Below are 12854 nucleotides of genomic sequence, written 5' to 3'. Positions count from 1 at the left end.
TCCATTATACCTTCTGCCCCTCTCTCTCTTTCTTCTTCTTCTGGGATCCCAATTATTCTAATGTTGTTTCATCTTATGGTATCGCTTATCTCTCAGATTCTGCCCTCATGATCCAGTAGTTGTATATCTCTTTTTCTCAGCTTCATTATTTTCCATCATTTGGTCTTCTTTATCACTGATTCTCTCTTCTGCCTCATTTATCCTAGCAGTTAGATCCTCCATTTTTTATTGCACCTCATTAATAGCCTTTTTGATTTCAACTTGGTTAGATTTTAGTTCTTTTGTTTCTTCAGAAAGGGTTTCTCTAATATCTTCCATGCTTTTTTCAAGCCCAGCTAGTATCTTTAAAATCGTCATTCTGAACTCTGGTTCCAACATCTTACTAATGTCCATATTGATTAGGTCCCTGGCAGTCGGCACTGCCTCTTGTTCTTTTTTTTTGAGGTGAGTTTTTCCATCTTGTCATTTTGTCCGGAGGAGAAGAGATGAATGAGAGAACAAAATGCTAGCAGGGTAACAATGACCCCAGAAAAATATACACTAAACAAATCAGAAGACACCTTCCAGAGAGTGGTCGCTTTTCTGTTCAGAGAGTTGCTGCTATTCTTTTCTTCGATCTCCTGTTGAGTTTGTAGGTGTTCAGAATGGTTTGATCCCTATCTAGCTGAATTCCTGGGACCAGAGGAAATTTAGGTCTCCTACTCCTCCACCATATTGCTCCTCCTCAACTGTTTTTATTTTTAATGCTTCTTTATTTCAAAGCAAGGAGAGAATTGAAAACAAGACAATATTTTATTGTCAGTCTTTCTTCATTACGTGGTATACTGCTAGAAGACAAACTATAAATGTATAAGATAATTTCAAAGTTCTGACATTCATATTGGTTAGAAAACAGATTTTTATTAAAGCAATATAAACCAGGGATAGATGGGGAACCATGCTGGAAAATTTTGCATGAACTCTTCCATGTCCTTTAAAAATCCTTGAAAAGCAAATATTTAAATTGAGTCCTAAAAAGAAGTACATGGAATGATTTAATGTCCAAACAGATCTTCCATTTCATCTCTCAAGGTCAGTTTTCTGAAATTAATATACAAGAGTTATGCATAGCTTCCTATATTAACCAAAAGGGAAGGATGAGATTATGTTACTGGGCTTCCTGTTTTTAGCTGGAAACTCCGTGTTCCCTGAGCCAGAACTTCAGGTTGGTTTACCTCATGCACTTGGGCTGCCTTTGGCCTTCTGCCTGACAGGCTGTGTGCTTATCTTCCCAGAGGTGGCTCTGATCTCCTTTTTGAGATGATTACTATCAGCATTCACTTGGCAGTAAGGGAGATAATTATTTTCCTCAAGGAAACAAAAACAGTTTGGCTGAAGAGCTGAGGAAGAGCTAGGGTTACTTTCTTTTCTAAATGATCTCTCATATTACAAAATGAAGACCCTAAAAGAGGGAATCCCATGCCCCTTCATTGTCTAGCAGTATTTAAACACACACAGAGTAGTATAACACTGGGACCAGCCTCACCAACATCATCTGATCAGTTAGTTTGGTAGGGCTGCCCTAACGGAGTGGCACAGACCGCGGAGCATAAACAGAACCTACTTCCTCCTGGTTCTGGGGGCCGGAAGTCCAGCAGGAAAATGTGAGCAGGGTCCCATGGCTGTCCTTGCAGACTCCCCGTGTCTTCCACTCAGAGGCCTTCTGTACCTGTGTCCAGATTCCCTCTTCTTGTAAGGACACCAGTCATACTGGTGACTTTAGGGCCCACTTCAATGACCACATTTAACTTTAATCACTTCTTTAAAGGCCCTATTTCCAAATACAGTCACGTTCTTTATTACTGCGGCTTAGGACTGAAACATGTGAATTTGGGAGTGGGGTGAGACATAATTCACAAAACACTTAATAACTGACTCCATAATTTAAGAAGAATGTCCCTGCCCCATATGCCATCTAACTGCAACTTTTTGGGTTAGAATAGATGGTTAAAACAGATGAAAACTGCCTGAGACAGGCCTTCCAGATGAGAACCTATTTTCTTTTTTTTTAACAATTAAATTTTTTATTTTTATAAAAATCTAACTTACCACTTGGTAAAGGATCATCAAGTGTTATTACAAAGGAAATAAACGTCCTGGGACTAGAAGGACAATAGCAATCAAAAATTTACTTCTCAGGAACCAGTACTGAAGAAGCCTGGTTCAGATCCCCCCAAAATAAGGCAGAGAGGATAGATTAAATATTTCAACCTATGTTAGATAAGCAACACCGTTAGAAGAAAAGACAGCACAAAGAACAGCACTGGCCATTTTGAGAAGGGAAAGGCCATCCTAAACCAAAGCTTCTTTTCCTGAAAGGTTCCAGGACACTGAGCATAACTTAACAGGGACTAAGAGAGCATTAGATCAAATAGCTCTTCACTTAAGAGTGGCTTGGTCACAGGAGGGAATATGTAAACACAGGATCACTTCCCACCCACTGCGACAGTCATGTAAAAAGGGGAAACTCAAGAGACTTTGCATTGCTCTAAATTCCAGGATTTTAAACATGTGTTTTGTATTATAGATCATCACTTAAAGTGTTATCTAAAAGCGGTTGATTCAGGCCTGTTCAGATAAAAAAAATGTCCTTAACTTAGTGGGGACAGTGCCTCAGCATGGTTACAGATATTTTCCCATGTTACCAGGAATCATGTCACACATGGTATTACACAGTGGTGTCCATGCCGCTTAAAATCACTGGGACTGAGTTTGGTCTGTTAATGGTGGAAAGAACAAATTTGATGTCAAGGACAGTTGAGCCCCCAGCCCTGCTAAGGCATGGTTAAGAGAGGATGGTCAGCGGTTTAGGTCTTGGTTTTGGGACCAGTCTCCACCTCATTACCTGATCTCCTCAAAACTAATTTCCTCATAAATAAAAAAGGGTCTAATAAAAATAACCTGTCCATCTATTCTACCCACAGTATTATTATTAACTATCCCATTAATATTAGCATATTTCCAATGCCATTAATACCTTTTCCCCTAACATTACAGATCAGCTTCCCTTTCCCAGATCCTGGCTTTTAAAGAAACAATTTATTTCAAAGAAGTCTTCATTGTTTCTGTTCATATACTTAATCTGCTTCTGTGTATTTTTCATCTGAAAATGAGGATAAATATTTTATATATATCATCAACTTACCTGGAGTAAGTGATATAGTGCTGATAAAGCACTGAACACTTTGGCACATACTTAGCACTCAAATATCGTAACCAACTTGTATCATTTTAGGTTGGGGTCAGGCCACAGGCATGTAACAGAGAAGTGCATATGGCAGCATCCATGGTTTTGGAAGAATGTAACTGGGGTAAAGAAGAAGGACTCCGGGCACTGCCTCACTGAAACTCTTGAGTACAACTCAACAGGTGCTGGGGAGACATTGGAGTCTATGCATGCAAAGCAGCTCCGTGGACTAGAGTCACAGTCACTGGCCAAGACTTACGTTCTAAGCTGTGGTAGTTTGTCACTCCTGGGTAGACAGCAGTGTTGGAGGTTTGGCTGTCATCTGGGAGGACTGTTCCTGGAGTCCCAGACACCAGGAATGAACAAGCCATCTGGCCCTGGGCAGGAACTTGCAAGAGCAAGAGCAAATCAAGGATGCAGGAACAAATGAAAGTCTGTTTCTGGCAACTGGGGCTTATGACATGGGGACACTAAGCACTCTAAGAGTAGGCAACAACTTTGAAGGCTCAGCTCTAGGCCAGTAATAGAGAGGATCCAGAGAGCCAATTCCATAGTAAACTTTCATGCTTGGTGCTTTGTAAAATTCCTGCCCCTGTAGGGATTATTTTAAGAATAGGGTGGAACCAAGGTTAGTGGGATGAAGGGAATGAGCACCCCAAAAGTGAGTTGCTGGAAAAGTATAAGGTGCACGGCTAACACTTCTAGTTATAAAAACTTCTCTTCACTCATAGTGCTCATAATCAGTCCCCAAATTCCACATTCATAAAATGTCTTAAAGTAGCATTGTCTTGTAACAAGAGATTATTTTCCTGGGAATGTTTTCATCTGTATTTTAATGTCTGTGGCTGTTTAAACACTTTCTATAATAGTGGAAAGACTATTAGTGATTTGAGTTCTGCCCTCTGGCCTGCCATTGATCGTCTCTAAGATATTGGGAAAACAGTGGATATCTCTGGTCCGTTTTCTGATCTACAAAATGAAATTGGACCTTCTTTCTTTCTTTTTTTGCCAATTTCATTAAGATATAGTTAACAGATTATAAGTTTAAGATGTACAACGTGATGATTTGATTTACATATATTTTGCAAAATGATTGCCACAATAAGGTTAGTTAACACATCCATCACCTCACATAGATTTTTTTTTTCTTGTGGTGAGAACATTTAAGATCTACTCTCTTAGCAGATCCTACGTTGCTACGTATTTACTACAGTCCTGTAAACTCTAGTCACCATACTGTATATTAGATCCCCAGAACTTATTCATCTTACAAATGGAGGTTTGTACTCTTTGACCAACATCTTCCTATTTCTCTCACCTCCAGCCCCTGGCAACCCATCACTCTGCTCTTTGTTTCCAGGAGTTTGACTTGTTGAGTTCATGTAAGTGAGCATATAGTATTTGTTTTTCTCTGCCTTTCACTTAGTATAATGCCCTCAAGTTTCATTTATGTTTCTATATGTTGGCTGTTGTGAATAATATTGCAGTGAATATGAGGGTGCAGATACCTCTTCAAGAAATCCTATTTTTGGGCACCTGGGTGGCTCAGTTGGTTAAGCGACTGCCTTCGGCTCAGGTCATGATCCTGGAGTCCCGGGATTGAGTCCCGCATCAGGCTCCCTGCTCAGCAGGGAGTCTGCTTCTCCCTCTGACCCTCCCCCCTCTCATGCTCTCTCTATCTCATTCTCTCTCTCAAATAAATAAATAAAATCTTTAAAAAAAAAAAAAAAGAAATCCTATTTTTATTTTTATTTTTTAAAACTCCATAGTGGCTGGACCAATTTACATTGCCACCAAGAGCAAACAGATGTTCACTTTTCTCCAGATACTCAGCAACATTTGTTGTCTCTTGTATTTTTGATTTTGGCCATTCTAACAGGTGTGAGGTGATGTCAGACTTTATTTCTGTCCCTGCTTTTGTTTCACTTATTTATCACACTTCTGTTAATTATATCTCATATCATAAGGGTGATGACTGAAGAAGCAAACTCATTCTAGAGACCTTGCTGAGACTTAAGGGTATTTATTCATTCAGTAAATATTTATTCATTGTCTTTCACATGCCAGGCACTGTCCTAAGTCCTGAAGGCATAACAGTACACAAGATGCATGAAGCCACTATTTTCGTGGCATTTTGTATTCCAGTGGGCACAATAAAAATAATACAACAATATAAAATTATATGTGTATCCTGCTTCTTGGAGGAGATGAGCTCTGAAGAGAAATAAAGGATGAGCATGGGGTTGGGATGGGGGGGAGGGTGACTTGGATACAGTGGTCGGAGAAGCCTCTCAGAGGAGGTGACACTCACACAAAAACCTGAATGAACTGGGGATGAGGTTCATAGAGGTCAGAGGAGAGACCATCTACAGAAAGAAATAAGAGAATATTCCTTCAGATAGAAACATGTTGGGCAGTTTTTTTAAATGTAAGAGCTAGTTTGGCTAGAGAAGGGTGACCATGAACATAGTCATAGGATTTGTGACATTTGGGAGGTGACCAGGACTAGCTGTAGACTATGACAGGGCATCCACTGGGGACTGGAGGCAGGGCAGTGGCACGGCCTACGTTCCTTTTTTTAAATATCATCCCTCCTGCTAGATGGAGAGACCTGGGGAAGCAGTAGACAGAGAAGAGGAATCATAGAAACTGGTTAGGATCCTCAAGTATTGTCCTTGGCAAAATAGAATGGTATCTTGCTTCAGTATCATAGGATTGGATGTCATGATAAATGGTTGAAAACATGATACGCCGTTTTGGAGGTAGATTCCTAATGTGTCAGTTTCAGGGAGGAGACAGAGGTTAAGAACCACTGGATAAATAATCTACAAAGCTTATTCCAGAATTATTGATCTCTGAACTCACGATGGGAAAAAGCTGCACTTTTTGTGGTTGCTCATTGTAAGAAGAGATTTTACCTGAATCAGTCATGTTTGTTAACCATTGTGCAGCCGGGGCCACTCCAGTGGGTCACTTTACACTTGTGGTCATCAATTTCCGTGTTACAAGTGGGAGAAGTAGGGCATTTCAGGCTTTCTCATGTAGAGGTACCATGATGGTATAGAGAGCATGTTTGGACCTGTGTAATCCCAGCTCTAACTACTCATGAGCTATATGACCTTGGACAAGTTATATAATTTCTCCCAACCTAGGATGGTCAAAAAGATAAAAGTACCTTTCTTTTATGGTTATTGTGAAGTTCAATAAAATCTCTCATTCAGTAGCCATGTCTTGCTCACTGTCTATGTAATAGTGGGCGGGCACTTTGGCATCCAGGTGTTGAGGATGAGGAAGACACAGTTCTGCAGGAGATATTCTTTCTTGTGCTTCAGAATGCTAAGCATTGGGCCTATAGTATAAACTCACTGGGAGCTAGTTTTCTTTCCTCCAAATCCAAAATTACATGCTTATGTAAGAGCGTGGGGTACATACTTTAAGACAACATAGGTGTATTTTCAGTGTATCCTTCTGAAACTCATATTCTAATCCAAATGAGTGAGTCTAGTAATATACCTTCAGGCTAATTAGCAGGTAATAAAGGAGATCCTTTTGGAGAAGCAGACATTTTGTCCTCCCTCAGGTAAAACATATTTTCCTGTACATTCACTCATTTTTTTAAGTACTAATTTGCATTTAAAATTATAGAGAATGCCTGGATGAATAACTTCCAGTGTCTTATTTTACTTTGTTAGTGAAATGATCCCACCGTGAGAATTTTGAATCCATTCACAAAGCTATTTTTTATTACCTGTAAATTTATTTTTTTAATATAGCAGAAAATGCACAGCCAGTTCACCTGGCAATAGGCACAGCAATATTTTTAATAGCATTTTATGGGAATGTCATATTCAATTAGTAATTTCACTGTGCCACCTCAACAGTTAGTGAACTAATCCAGGAAGTGCCAACAAAAGTCACATCAGGTGATAGTTTCCTCAGCCATTTATAAGTTATTAATATGCTGTCAAGTCTAGAACTCAAGCTCAATTCAGATCAGAGTCCCTGGTCTTCAAATTTGCTCAGTGATGTTGTGGGCCAATGACATATAGGTGAGAGGTTCTATTTTCTTATTCCTCTTTATCTAACTCGTAATCTCTGCATTTCCCTATTTGTCTCTACTGTCCTCCCAACATGACTACGATCGCGAGTCATGTCAGCACTGAACTGAGCCTCCTAATCAACTCAGCTGCCTAGTTCTCTTTTCCAGTCAGGAGATGATGGGTTTGGCTGAACTTTCAAAGATAGAATATGCCATTAACATTGATTTTTTTTTTTTAAATCTGTAATAGGGTATTGTGTTGGCATCCCTTCATTGAAATTCTAAGTATGTGGATTAATCACAAAAGCACATTCTTCAGAAATACCGAAATTATAATATTCATATGTTTTTGTATATCAAAACTGCATTTGTACTGTGTTCTTTTTTTTTTTCTTTTCCTCTTGTAATATGCTAAATCGCGGGAGGCAATTTTTGGTTGTTGCTTTTCATAAATTTTGAGATAAAATCAAGATCCGCTTTTTCTGGGGCACGGTTTCAGAACAGTTGCATAGTTTTAGTTATGTCCTCGCCACCAAGCCATAAATTAAGCTATTTATTAACCAACCAATATTTTTAAATGTCTACTTTAAGAACACCTTTAGGGAATATGAAAAGATGCCAACATTTTGTCCTTAAAGAGCTTATAACTTGTTTAGAATAAAATGCTCAGTCAAATGAAAAATCAATTAATAATGAGTTAAATTGAAATTGCTGTGCTGGTTCAAAGGGTGTCATTATGTATTATCTGACTGTTAAGTGAGTAGTGCAGATAAGATTTCTGTGGTCCAGTGAAGCTTCAAAGCACTTGAGCAAGGCCTTGAAGGGCAGCCTTAAAATGTGGAGAATTCTGTAGAGAATCCAGTCCCATGCTTCAGATTCAGCGCATAACAAACCCTGATTCTCTCTTGGGGCCGTTTTAACTCCACTTGCCCTTAACTCACCATCCTGGGCCCTGTAACACCTCCACAGAAGACAGACAATCCCCAGCCCTGCTATGACCATGATGAGCTGCTGTTGTGTGGAATCCCTGCCCTACTTTCACCTGTGATGGTTCAGTTCAAATTAAGCAATGGCTATCTGTCAAAATTTGTGGTGGGTGCCTCAGGGAATATAAAAAAAATGAGTATAATATGGTTGTTATTTATATTCTCGTGCCTTGTGGGAGAGATATTTAGGTATAAACGTTCCAAACGAAATAGAGTAGGATGAGAGCTGAAATGAAGGTAGAAATCAAGCTGTATGTGAGCCATACTGTAACCCAATCTAAAAAACTCAGTTCAGGGGCGCCTGGGTGGCTCATTCGGTCAAGTGTCTGCCTTCAGCGCAGGTCATGATCCCGGGGTCCTGGGATCGAGCCCCACATCGGGCTCCCTGCTCGGCGGGGAGTCTGCTTCTCCCTCTCCCTCTGCCTGCTACTCCCCTGCTTGTGCTCTCGCTCTCTCCCTCTCAAATAAACAAAAATTAAAACTAAATAAATAAATAAATAACTCAGTTCAGTGTAAAAATATAGACAGTCTTCCAAAATAAACATGCAGACCCTTTAAGAAAGGTGATTAGTCTCTCAGATTTCCCCTCCCTCCTCCTGCTCCTTTCTAAAATAGCATTTGACTATATGGTAAAGACGTATAGTTTAATTGATTTTGTGGATTTACAACAGAGGGTGCTGATACCCACAAGGATCTTTAGGAAACAGGTTATGGCATTCCAGTGATTTGTTGTGTCTAAAAACTGAACAAGTGACTGATGAGCTGCACCTGGTTCTACCTGGCTCTTTTGGGGAGTTAAATATGACATAATTCATATTCACTGCTGCAGTCTGTGGTCCTGATCATTCATTCCTGGTCTTGAAGTTCAACCCTTCAACAGCTGCTCATCCTGATCTAGGTTTCTGCCTTTGTATCTGTGCCTGCAAGGCAAACAGGAGTTTCTGGGATCCCCGAACACAGCATAACAACTTTGAATAACCAGGACCACCTGTATGGTTGCCTCCTGTCAATGAGTACTTTCTTACAAGTGGTTGCTTTCAGGGATTTCCCCAGAAGCCTACAGACCCTCACCTGCACCCCAAGGAAAGCATGACACATACCCTTTTGTCCTGACCTAACCATCCCTCGCTGAATATTTCCAAAACATTAATCGGTTTCTAAGTAGAAGAGCATTTGAGGTTCAGGCATGAAAAGGCATAGTTAAGTCTTTTTCTTCCTCTACCATATATTCTTCCTACCCTTAAACTGCAAGCTTCTTAGCTATCATGGGGAGAAGGAATATCTTCCCTACACCTATAGAAGAAATTCTGTCATCTAAGTCTTTAGACTTGGTTATTATTTTAAAGGAATTTGGAAAATTATTTTGTTTCTTGTCCATACCTAATGTTATAGCCTGGTGCTTTGGTTCACAATCTTATTTAAATTGTCAGTTGTTTACTATTAATTCTGTTTGTATTACTTCTGAAATTATCCCAATTAATATGCATTTACTCATGCAGATAGCTCAAGTTGGTTACATATAAAGTCAGGTATGCAGAAATATAAACAAAAAATACAAGCTACATCAGAAAATGTATTTCTTCAATTAGACTCTGGAAAAAAGTGATAAGGGTCTGTATCAGTCAGAGTTCTACCAGAGAAAGAGAACCAGTAGGATATGTATGATTAGAATGATTATATATATTGTACACAACAGTGCCTAGATTAGTGTTTGAGTAAATAGCTACTATAGTATATAGTTAAACAATAAAACTAACCATCACAGGGCCAAAATTTGTGGTAATGGGAAGGGAATATGAAGGATCAACTCTGAAGAAACAAGCAACTAACTGGACAAAACAGACAAAGATAAGGGGTCACTTAAGGATAACTTGGAGGGCTTTACTTTGGGTAAGTGAGAAAGCGGTATACTTGTAACAAAACCATAGGGAGCTGATTTGGAGAAGCTAATTAATCCAGTTTTAGATGTTGATGGACATGAGTTAAATGGCCAAATAATTGGAGGTGATTTGTTCACCCAACATATTTTAGTTGAATAACTGAAAACATGGTCATATGCTTCCACATCCCTGGCCTGGACATAGCTGTGAATGGACCATTAGTACACTCTTGACCCAATCCAAAGACTAAGGTCCATACACACAAGCGAGTCAGATGGTCATGGGTCCTACAACTAAGTATGGGGTTCTAGAGCTGGCAGCCATGGACTTGCAAGTGTATGCAGTATAGCCCAGCCCAGACAGATAGAAAAGCATAGATGAGTGGGATTAGGCAACCCTTAAAGACAGAGAATGTGACTTTAGTTCCTATCTTTGTAAACACCTTTTCATGATTCCTGGCCTAATTTTCTAAGTATATTTGAGTTATATTGAGTGGATTTCTGTTCTTGTATCTGGGAATAAAATCAAGTACTATGAAGAAATCTAGTTGGAAATATCAGCATTATCTACTTTTAAACATTCTTGTGCCTCAATAATTGTTATGTTTGATAGCACTAAAAAGGAGAAAGAGAATTTTAACAGTGGGACCAATATAAGCCTTAATGTAGTTGAACTGGAAAATAATGGAGTCCAAAATTAGTTATACGTGGCACAACATGGTACTCAGAATCAAAACCAAATGTTTGTAAAGAAAAGTTTCTGGTGTCTTGACTGCAACAATTATTCAACTACACCTGGAGTTATAATCCATTGACCCTACCATATTTGCACTGCCTACTGCATTGCTTACCTGCTCACCTCCCATGTTGTCCAGCTTAAATCCCTCAATCCATCATAATCATCACTGTTCTTATATAAGTCCCTAACTCTCATCCCTTTTTTGTGCTTTGCTACTCCCATCTGGTAAAATCCCAACCACAGCCAATTCCAGCTCTGCCTGTTCCAAACCTCCTACATCCAGAACGTCATTGAAAAATATACCCAATTATATTGTCTGATCTAAATTGAAATGTATGGCCACTAACTTCAGATGGGCTCTTCATGTTAACCAACAATCATACTACATTTACTTCAGTCATATCTGCTTTTCTGGAAAATGATTTTATACTTTCTTCTACTGTCATTAAAATCCCAATGCTTCTTTCTTCCTCCTCCATTCTTATTCTTATGATGATTATCATGCTTCCTACTTTACTGAGAATACAGAGCCAGTCAGCTATGTAAACCCATTACCTTTTTCCTTGCCAACCAGTTAGATTGTATCACTTCCCCAGAAATCCTCCTTTGTCACTTCTGCAGATCAATTTTCCCCTTTCTATTGGTTGATTTCTATCAGAAACTGGAACTCTAATTCATTGACAATGGAAGTATAAAATAGTATCAATTTGGAAAACTGTTTGGCAGTTTATTATAAATTTCAGTATTACCTCCCTACAACTCAATAATTCCATTTCCTATTTCTGTTATATAAGAGAAATGAAAAGATACATTCGCAAAAAGACTAGGACAAGAATGTTCAAAGTCCCAAACTGGAAACATTTCAGTTGCCTATCAATACAAGAGTAATTTTAAAATATTCTGGTATATTTTCACAATGAAATATTACTCAGCATTTAAAATTAATTAACAACTGATACATACAACAAAGTGAATGAAATTTTAAAAATTACATAAAACAAGCCATATCCAAAAGAGTATATCCATATGATTTGATTTATATAAATGTCAAGAAAAGACAAAACAAACCTGTGAATATAAAAATCAGAACACTGGGTACCTCTTGGTTCAGGAATACTGACTGGAAAGGGATACAAGACATTTTTTAGGGTGAGAAAAAGTTCTAAATCTTGATTTTGGTATTACACAAGTTTATGTATTTGTTAAGTATACTATAGAGGAAAATATGTGCATGAGTTAATAGGTGATGGGGATTAAAGAGTACACCTGTCCTGATGAGCACCGAGTGATGTATAAAATTGTTGAATCACTATATGGTACACCTGAAACTAATATTACACTGTATGTTAACTACACTGGAATTAGAATAAAAACATTTAAAAAAAGAATTATGTTGCCAAATAAACTGCAAGCCTGGCCTAAAAATACCTGCAGATTTATACTTAAGAGGGTGTGGCTACAGAACGTGAATCCCTAGAGAAGGAGGGCACTCTAATGCCTGTTACATATGTAGTCATAAACTATGGGGGGAAATGGATAAAAGCTTTATTCCCAGAGAACAGTCAGGGTCTCCTCTAGTAATTTTCTCCACTACCAGAGCAGAGACTCTTCATAAAGCCAGTCCCATAGGATTTCATCATTGCTGTGGACTCTCTCATTCTTCTGTTTCCTAAATAAGACTTTTAAGTGTGGTTTGCAGTTATCCCATCCCTGCTCCAGGGAAGAGCAGATCCCTTGTCTTTTGCCCATTGGTTGTCAGAGTAGGATGCCACACAAGAGGATTGTACAAGACCCACAAATCCCTCCTGACTTTCAACTACATACATTACCTGGATGGGGCACAGTGTGTCATGAGGTTTCGGAGGCAGGCCATGCAGGGATTTGTATGCCAAATTAATGAGTTTAACTTAGGAGCAATGGTCAGCCATTGGATTTAGTTCACAGAGGACATGACCTGATGCATGTTTTGAGAATGCCTCTCTAGC

Source organism: Leptonychotes weddellii, chromosome 11, assembly GCF_054177405.1.
Source record: "Leptonychotes weddellii isolate Sample4059 chromosome 11, ASM5417740v2, whole genome shotgun sequence".
NCBI classification, from domain to species: domain Eukaryota; kingdom Metazoa; phylum Chordata; class Mammalia; order Carnivora; family Phocidae; genus Leptonychotes; species Leptonychotes weddellii.
The sequence above is the reverse complement of the archived record's forward strand: the minus strand, read 5'-3'. Positions refer to the sequence as shown.